This window comes from Pogoniulus pusillus, chromosome 10 (genome assembly GCF_015220805.1).
Source record: "Pogoniulus pusillus isolate bPogPus1 chromosome 10, bPogPus1.pri, whole genome shotgun sequence".
In the NCBI taxonomy this organism is placed as follows: Eukaryota; Metazoa; Chordata; class Aves; order Piciformes; family Lybiidae; genus Pogoniulus; species Pogoniulus pusillus.
In genome coordinates, this window is record NC_087273.1 from 1,920,900 (window position 1) to 1,929,600 (window position 8,701).

General features: G+C 46.3%; 1 long non-coding RNA gene across 2 annotated transcripts in view; it reads right to left on the reverse strand.

Moving 5' to 3' along the window:
* Window positions 1–4,750, reverse strand: part of LOC135178553 (uncharacterized) — a 60,333-nt gene extending 55,583 nt beyond the window's left edge. The window contains exons 1-3 of one of the 2 annotated variants that reach the window (XR_010303614.1): window positions 4,704–4,750; window positions 2,090–2,168; window positions 967–1,050 (exon numbers count right to left, since the gene is read on the reverse strand). This is a non-coding gene — a long non-coding RNA (uncharacterized LOC135178553). Of the gene's footprint in view, window positions 1–966; window positions 1,051–2,089; window positions 2,169–4,679 lie in introns of both variants that reach the window. The other variant, XR_010303613.1, reaches the window with a different exon arrangement.
* Between the last annotated feature and the right edge of the window lie 3,951 nt (window positions 4,751–8,701).

Here is an 8,701-nt window from a genome sequence, read left to right on the forward strand (position 1 = left end):
GATGGCAAAGGACAGAAGACACTGCTGTCTCTGACAGCAGTTTTACTCTGCACTGCTTGGCTGTGTCTGCAGGAGGGGGCTGAGCAGAGGCCTGACTCACCCTGCCTGCACAAGCAGCCAGCCCACAGTTAAGTGCAAGGCTTGCAGTAGCAGCTCCAGCCCTTGAGCCTTACTGGAAAGTTGTTTAAAAGCTCAGGCCCAATCTCAATCAAAACATGGCCCAGCCTCTGGCAAACAGCCTCTCTGGCATTATCAACACCCACACATCAGCCAGAGGAACCCCCTGTGCATCCAGAGGAGTACTGGTGTCCCATGCTTGTACGTAGGTGATACAGAGCCACTGCTCCTGGCAGCAGGGGGCTAGAACATGCTTGTAGACCTGCATAATTTCAGTCGAGTCACTCAGCAGTCCCTGGTCTGTCTTTTCTGACAGACACCCCAATATCCACACGGGGACAGAGCAGCCTGTGCTCTTTCTGCACCCAGATGTATTTTTAACATAAAAAAAAGATAGTAATGAATTTAAAAGCAGCCATCTTTTCAAGCAGACATAGTGCTAATCCTACACCTGCCATAGTCATCATGAGCCCAGCAGAACAAGGCTTAAGAGAGACTTTGGCAAAACCCCACCTTTTTCTGTAACCCTTACCTGCAGAGCAGGATGCTTTTGCAGGAGATGGCATCATTTCTGCAGAGCCATGTTTAAAATACATGTTCTGTTTAAAATATATTGCCTGTGCTCCTAGCAAACAGACATCTGCATTATATCATCCACCATCATATCTGCTGCTAATTGGCCTCCTTGTTGACAAGTCTCAGCAGCAAGGTTAAGTGCTGGCTGTAAAAGCAATCTAGCCTCTTGCCCAAGGGGTCAGAGCTCAGGCAGATCCTGCAGGAGCCTGCATGGCCTGGTGTCTGCTCTCTAGTTTCTGAAAGCTAATAAAACACAAGCACAGGCACTCCTACCCAGAGGTCTGTCAGCCAGGACGCTGGCTGTGGAGCTGCAGTAAGTGGTGTGTCATCGTCTGATGGCAGAGGCAGTCAAGTAGCCTGCAAGGGAAGAGGTTTTGAATCAGAGTTTTAGAAATCACCAGTGAAGCATCTAAGACAATTCCAGAAGCGACAGCTGACCCTGGATGTGAGCCAGCCAAAGCCTGGTGCCCCTGGAAAAGGGAGAGGGATGGGTCTAGCGCCCTGAGTTCAGTGCCCCCTGAAAGGTGAGTGCCTACAAGGGAACTCGACCAAACAAATCCACAAAATGCTTTTAAAAATCTAGGCCTAAAGCTGCTGGTGGGAGGCTGCAGGGAGCAGCCTGCTGCCCATTTCCCCCGGAGCACCACCAGTTGGAAACAGCACTGCTGGCATTGGGCCAGCCAGGACAGCTCAGATGTCACCCATGTCTTGGCAGCTGCAGGCTGAGTTAACAGGTAACATCTGAAGCAAAGGCCAGAATCTGCCTTGGCTTGCAGCCTGCTGTGTAACCCTTGGGAACACAGTGCTGTCTATAGCGGGCAGCCATCCAGTTGCCAGATACCAGGCCATACATCAGAGTGCAGCTGTTGTGCTGCCACATGTGCTCAGCAGCTGGCTTTGACTAACAGTTGCATGGATGACCCTTACCCACCATTTTAAAAAAGAAACAAGAAAGAAATGTAGAGTTGCAGCTGAGCAGCAGTGGGGGTGGAGGGATGCCAGCTGGAAACGTTTAATTAATAAACCCCAACAAATTAACCCACCCTACCTCTAAATTCCCCCCCAGCAACTGTACAGTAGAAGAGCAGAGTCAAACGCTGGCACTTTACAGCCTTGTGAAGCCTCTGTGGCCTATTTCCCTGCTCTAAGGCTAGGGGGAGGAGGGTGTTGCATGCTAGAAGGTGGTTTTGCTTTGGAGGGTTTTTATTGTTGTGTTTCACTCCCCTCCAACCACATGTACAGTGCAACATATGACACAGGGCTGAAAAACTAACGCAAACCCAACACTTTGTCTGAGGCCTATAGTCAGTGAAAAGAGATTGGAGTTTCTGTAGTATCTCCTCTGTGGTTTGCCTGTAGCTCTCTACGTTTCAAATGTCTACTTTCTATCACATACCTTTTTCTCCCCTCGGCACTTCTCAAACAGCCTTGCCCTGGAACTGCAGGCTCTGGTTGTTACTCTTCTGGGAAGGTGCCTGTTTAAATAAAGAACAGAGAAACACTCTGAGCCCCCAGACCTTCAAGCCAATGTTCACAGCACTCCTAACGTGACCAAAACCCAAACCAGGCCTCACTTTCCTGTTGGTTAAAAAAAACCAAATACTTTCTCGATTCTTTCACTGTTATTTAAGACTGTGAGGTTCATGCACACGCTAGGCTGAAGAATTTGCTTTTTAACAGAGTGAAGAGGAAGGGAGGGTCAGAGCTGTAACTAATGTGCTCACGCAGAGCTGAGTAGGCCTTTAGAACCTGCTTGTGCATAACTGCATGGGTGAATATGAGCATGCTGCCCCCAGCTTGCTCTCACTGACTCCTTAAGCATCTTGCCACAAATAAAAGCATGAGTCTGCTCCAGTCTCTGCTCTTTTCCCTGCCTAAACAGCCACAACAGCAGCACTACCCATGTGAGTAGCTTACCAAAAAGCCAGACCTGAGGGCTGGAGCTGAGTATGGTAGCGATAGGGCCAGCCTTGGGCACCTCCTCACCATCACACATCTCACCCTGTGCAGCATCCCATGCACAGAGCCTGGTTCAACCAGCACATGTTGTGTGGAGAGAAAGCACTAACCTCTGAACTTCTGTGGGTAGCTTAAAGCAGTGAAATAGAAGATAATAAACTCTCTGTGTTTGTATTCTTGTAGTAACACTTTGCTGCTGTCTAGGCCTGCCAGCACACAGCATACAGCTGTGCTGCACTGCAATTAGAAGCAGTTCTTTCAGCAAGAAACTCACAGGACCTTTATTTCCTGAAATTGAGTTTAAACTCCAATTAAATGGCATGCTCAGCAGCCTCACACATCACCTGATGGTCCAGTGCTCAGCTGGTGCCAAGCTCCAGCTGCTCCATGGGCAAGCTACAGTCATGGCAGCTTGTGTGCCGCCCCCACTTCATGGCATTCCCAGTATCCTGGCCCAGTTCAACTCATGCAACAAGGAACTTAACAGGAGTACAGGAATCCACACTCATTAACTAAGGTCCTTTTGGTGCTGCCACAGTAAATCATACCTGGTGTATTTCTAATAATATTTCTGCCCAAGATAAGTAGTTATGACCTGTTGGCACCAAACAGAGTCATTAAATCCATTTGTATCCCACGAAAGCCCACTAGGTAGAAGGATTTTGCTGCAGTGATGCACCAAATTCTCCCCTCACCAGTCCCACCACAAGCATAGTTCCTGATTAGCCTTTCCCCAAGCTGTCTGCTGCAGGCCCTTGAGCTGGACAGTCCCACTCCACTCTTGCCACAAGCAGAGTGGACACAATTTGTACGTATGAGCACTGTTACCCTCCTCTGGCCCTCTCCACTTAACGTGAACAGCTCATTCTGCTCCCAGTTCACTTCCATATGTGGTAAAAAGGTTGACCCTGCCAGGCTGGCCCATTCATTCCTCGGTTCCAGCCAGTATCCAGCTCTCAGGGTAAATGCTACTGAGGAGCACTTCAGAAGAAAGGGGAATTAAGAAAAAAAACAACACAAAACCACGCTCTAGGAACTGGGACTGCTCAGAGGTTTCTTCCAGTGGAACATTTTAAGAGACACAGGAATTTCCTGTGAAGCAGAATTTGTGGTTCCTGACTGTGAGTGCTACTGGCTACATTCTGACCAACTGCCTTTGAATCTGGTTCCCAAAAGCCTTTCAACAGAGAGATTCTTTAGAAAGTGGTTTTTTCCATCAGGAGTTTTGATTCTAGCACTGTCACAGAAGTTTCTCAACTTTTATATTTGCCATTGGCAGCACCAGCCATGGGAGTGCTATCACCAGTTTTTTGTCACCTAATCAATATCTTGTCAAGACCCAGGCTGTTATTTGGTGGTAGAGACTTGAGAATCCTCTCTGTTTAGGGAGCCAAAGCAAAACAGAAAAGAGGGGTTTTTTTGCATAGTTATGGGTTTTTTTCTCCATAGGGCACTCTTGGCTTCCTGGGCTAGACTAAAAGAGGAGTTCAAACCCCAAATTTTAATTACCAAACAAAAATTAAAGCAGACTATCAAAACCTGTGACTGGCAGACAAAGTGAGGCCAGAGCTCTGAAGCTTTTAGCATGAGTCTTCCCTATCTGCCAAAAGCTTGCACGGTTCGAAGCTCGTGCTCAGCACTGCCCAACGACCAGGGACTGTCTCCTCCTAAGTCATCTGCCAATTGTTGACAGGCCCAACCTCAGAGAAATCCCTTAGCTCTGCAGCTCTTTCTACAGACCTCCAAAATAAAGGCTGTTTACCTCTAACTCCTCCGAGGTCTGCTGTCTGTACCTGTGCTGACACTGAATCGACTGGGCAAGCACAGAAAGCCAGAGGACCTCCACCCAGTACTCACAGCATGGCACACGCCCTGGCTCCTCTTCTCTGCTCCCACACAAGGTGGCCCTCTGGTTGTAACAAGCTGCAGTGCCATAACAAGCTCAAAGCAACTGTTGTGCTTGTACAGTACCACTGTTTCCCCTTTCCTTCCTGGCTGTAAGTAGGGCAGGAAGCCAAGAAAGCTACCTTCAAGGAATGATCTCACTCCACCTTTTCAAAGGTCTTTGAAAGATCTCCCAGGCGAACACAGAGAAATCCATGGGCACAAGCTGGAGACAGCTGCTGAGCACTCTGAAACTGCAGGGAAGAAGGGTTTAGCCTTTTAAGTTCCAGCAGGCAATCTGGGACCCTGGGCAGAGACAGATCTCAAAAGAAGTTATGCCCTTCTAGTTATTTACACAACAGCTGGAAATCTTTACATTGACAGCCCTGCATCTTCTCTCCTCCAGCTGCAAAATCTATTCTAATTTCAGTAGTTTCTGCCCATCACAGAGCAGTGGAAAAAGTCCCAGTCAAAACCAAGTCAGAAATGCAGAACCCAGAAGAAAATGAGCCCTGCAGCAATTTACTTAGGACTCTGCTCACCTTTTTTTTAGTACATTGCCCTGGTTCTGAGTAGCTCAATACACCTCTAAAGGAACAGAGAGCAGTCTGACATACTGAGGAGGGAAAAAAACAGATGGTAGCAAGTGGTTGTTCCTTTTACCTTGGATGTAAATCTGAGTACACCACACAGTGCACTGCATCAACGCTACACAAGTGCAGGCAGATACCCAGGTTGCTGCTTGTCCTGACCAAGCCAGAGAGAAGCAGAGAGAAAAATCAGGTTTTCCAGCAAGACACAAAAATACTGCAATCTGTTGTAAATAGAACTCCAGTATTAAGGAGGTCTAAACTATCCTAACTGCTGAAAAACCTCACAACTACCTAGGCAGTGTAAGCCTACCCACAGATGCCAGAGCCCTGCAGCAGATGCAGATTTCAGCTGGCAATGTAAGGTGGTGTGAGAAGCCTTTCTGTCAGGATTTACACAAAAACCTAAACATTCAAATCAGCTCGAACTGAATCTCTGAGAGAGGCAACGTGGCAGTTGTAGCTCAGTGGGGATTTTACGAAGCGATAAAGAAGTCCTGAGGAAGTCCAACTACTCACATCTGAACCATTCAGGAACCTTACAGGAAGCAATTTAATCACCACTGCTTTGCTCCAAGCCCAGCAGATCTGGTGATGGATCACAACACCTCTGGGTTGTTTCACATCATGCACGGTGGTCAAATATTGTATGTTTTGACAAGTTTGTAGGATGAAAGTTGAAGCTTGACAGCAACTCCCTTAACTCTTGGAAAAGATTCATACCAAAAGGAACCATGAAGCCATCTGGTGCCAGAAACCACAAAGCACATAGACCTTGAAACCTCATTTTCTGCCACAAGAAGTCAAGCTTTGCACTGCCTGAAAGGTGAGCCCAGGAGCGTGAACTAAGAGACTCTAAGATCATTTGTCTTTCTTTGTAGGGTGCTCTACTTAAGTGTCTCTGGAGTTCCCTAGCAGGGAAGGCAGAGGTACTCAACGCTGAAACTATGTAGCCATCAGCATTTGCCATGAATCATCTGGCATTAGTCATAAGAGATTATTTTTTCCTTTCCCTCAGTAGAGGTACACAGTTTGTCCTATGTGGGTATGTTTGACTATGTCTGCCTGACTTTTCACCAAGAAAGCAAGCAGGATGCCTGATCAAGTACCAAAAAAAATCACTCAACAACACTGACTAACATTTAGAATTAGTCTCTGATCACCACTGGTGAAAACCCAACTGTTTTAAAAATAAAACTCAAAAGCTCTGAATCCACTTGAGAAGAGTTAAAGAGATTAATTAGTGAAAAACCCAAACAGCAGAAAAACACACCACAGCTCAGGACAAACAACAAACTGGACATGGGCAGGGAACATTCACATTGTTTTTTCAAAGCAATAACTGCTATGACTGGTACCTCTGAGAATTCAGCAGAGCAAGCTCTCCAGTGTTTTGACCTCCAAAAGGTCATGTTCACAAGTCAGTGAGTGCAGGAGCCAAGCTGGCATTCCCAGTGCCCACAACAATAGATCCAATTACTTCAAGCAACAAGCATTAAGAAGTAAATGCAGCACATAAAGCTCCTATTGCTTGGCTAATTCAAGTCCATCTATCTGCAGATACAAGGGTGAGAAGAGCACCCTTGCCATTCCTGTGTGCTACACATGCTCCGCTTGCTTAACTTGCCTTATGTAATATTTTGGTTTCCACCTCTGTTTGGAAATGCTTTGTCCAAACTCAAATTAAAACAAGGCTGAGTAAATTGATTTGATAACTGTTTGTTTTGTGCATGTTTTTCTTCCCACCACTACTCACTGCAATTTTTCAGAGCTGGCTAAGAGAAAAAACCATCTTGTCCTTCTTTCATTGGAGGTGGGTAGACCTGGATGCTGAAGAGGAAAATAAGCTCAAGTTTCATAGCTGCTCATCAGTGGCTATCCTGAATTTGCTAAGTAGCCTAGCAGTTCAAGTAGCTCTTCAGAGAAAAAACAAGAAGCAGAAAGCTTCAGTCAGCACCCTGCTGAAGCCAATAATATCAACAGCATTTTATAAAAGGCAAAGGCAGATTAAACAATAAATAGATCTGTAAGACCCAGAAATACCTAGCAAATACCCCAGCCTCAGGGACATCTGAGCGATGGCTGGAACCAAACCTCAAAGAAGATCCCTTCAAAAGTATTTAGCATCCTTTCATCTGTCCCACTGGGTGGGAATGGGGTTTGTCTTTCTCCTGAGAAAGATGACCCGAGGACGGTCATCAAACCTTGCACCTCTGTGTCACCTCCATATTCTCTTCAGACAGACGGAACTCTGCTCTGTGGCTTCAAAGTGTCCCAGCTGCAGCTCGTGGGCCCACAAGCATGCACAGATGGCATCAGAGGAGCTGTGCCAATCTGAGAGGGGGCCTGAATGTGCAGTTTAATGTGACTGTTGATGGGGAAGCAGTTTAGGCCTGCTGTGTAAATGTCCCTATTTACTTTATTTAAAGTTAGGTTAGAAGAGCCAAGCCAAAAATACCTATGAAGAGTAGACAAAACGAACTGTGGAAGTGATACTGCCCCAGAAAAATGTGAGGCAGCCAATTATGCAAGGTTGCTAATTCTGTGTTATTAAAGACACCAGACAGTGACCTATTAATACATTCAGAGCCCTTTGCTGCCCTATTATCAATAACAAATGGGAATCTTTTGTTCTATTTTGGGAAATGACCTTTCCCTACAGCTTAGAGAAGTAGGAGCCAGGAACCTCCCAAGCTGTAATTCCAGCTCCACCATCGACTCACTGCATGATGAAGGAAAGTGGCTTTAACCTCTCTGGGGCTGTTTCTTTTCTCTGCAGTTGCAGTGATGCTTTCTTGCCTCTCAGCTCGCTGGAGTGCTTTGCTCAGGGCAAATATTTGAGCAGAGCTCTGCAGATGCACAACACCAGAGCAGTGACACACGCTGCTGCAGCTGCTTAAGGTTTTTAACCCAGCAGAAATGCAACTGCAGCTGGGAGAATATAATGCAAATAGCTACAAGATTCCCTTTTCACAGGTGAGAACTCAGAGCCACTAGCTTCACTGCTCAGTACCATTTAATTAGCCAGCGAATTCAGCTACAGTGTTTCTCAGCACTCAAGAAAGAGAAGCTCAGTACTTGCTCCCACCTCCGTGCCAGCAGAACCCAGGGTAATGTTAACAACTCACATCACCTAAAACAACAGCATGCAGGATGAAAATGCCTGGGATGAGCAGAAGGCACAGTGGATACTCAGTTTATGCTGTCTGCCACATTTCAAAGGTCAGAAAAAATAATAGGGTTATAGGAAGTTACCAAGAGAAAAAAATACAGCAGAGACTGTAACAACAGCAGCCTCTCTCTCTAAGTAAATAGAAGTCTCGACCAAATGAAGTCATTCTGAAAACATGAATTATTTAATCTACTTTGGCAGAATATTCCCAGGCTTAAGCCCCTCAAATGGTGGTAAAAGGAGGGAAACAATCTGGTCCATCTACAAATGACAGGAATGTGCATCAGCACACGACACAACCATGGGAAGGCTGTACTTCCAGCCTGGAAAAAACAGTGCCTGGACTCTTTTCCAAGGGGCAGAGATCAGTATATTTTCAACCTCTCACTTCTCTCCTGCAAAA